This window comes from Meleagris gallopavo, unplaced genomic scaffold (genome assembly GCF_000146605.3).
Source record: "Meleagris gallopavo isolate NT-WF06-2002-E0010 breed Aviagen turkey brand Nicholas breeding stock unplaced genomic scaffold, Turkey_5.1 ChrUn_random_7180001923350, whole genome shotgun sequence".
NCBI classification, from domain to species: domain Eukaryota; kingdom Metazoa; phylum Chordata; class Aves; order Galliformes; family Phasianidae; genus Meleagris; species Meleagris gallopavo.
Genome location: NW_011185922.1, coordinates 1 through 527, shown reverse-complemented (window position 1 = coordinate 527; position 527 = coordinate 1). Strand labels below are relative to the sequence as shown.

Genomic DNA, 527 nt, shown 5'->3' with positions numbered 1-527 from the left:
TTCTGCGCTATCAGCTCCTCTTGCTGCAGGATATTCGCCGTCGTTTTGGCCGATTTCGACTGCGCGACCCCAAACCACCGACTGGCCTTCCCTGAGTGGGGGGAAAGAAGGAGGGGGACGCGATTACCGCCCGCTGCAGCGGGAGGAGCCGCCGGAGCGCGGAGCTCCTTTCGGGCCGAGAGGCTCCTGAAGGGCGGGCCGGGGAGGAGGAGGCGGGACAGAAAGACCAAGCCGTACCCGGAGCATCCCGGTGGTGGTGGTGGTGATGGTCCATTTTGGAACTGCCGTCCCACCATGCACCGCGCTGAGCCCGGGCGGAGCGGTGCGCGACGGAGCTGCCGCAAAGGCCTCTGGGAGCTGCAGTCCCCAAGGGGCCTCGGGGCGGGAAGGAAAGGAGGGAGCGGAGCGCTTCGCTGAGGTGAGGTCGCGGCCTCCGCGCTCCTTCCCGAGCCCTTAAAGCAGCTGCGCGGCAGAGCGCGCTAGGACTACGACTCCCACAAACCCTCGCGCGGCGCCGTTTCCGCCAC

At 67.9% G+C, this 527-nt stretch overlaps 1 long non-coding RNA gene across 1 annotated transcript; it reads right to left on the bottom strand.

Moving 5' to 3' along the window:
• On the bottom strand, window positions 1–503 carry LOC116217728. The gene is made up of 2 exons (XR_004162410.1): window positions 238–503; window positions 1–91 (listed from the first exon to the last, which is right to left on the bottom strand). It is a non-coding gene; the product is annotated as an uncharacterized LOC116217728 (long non-coding RNA).
• Between the last annotated feature and the right edge of the window lie 24 nt (window positions 504–527).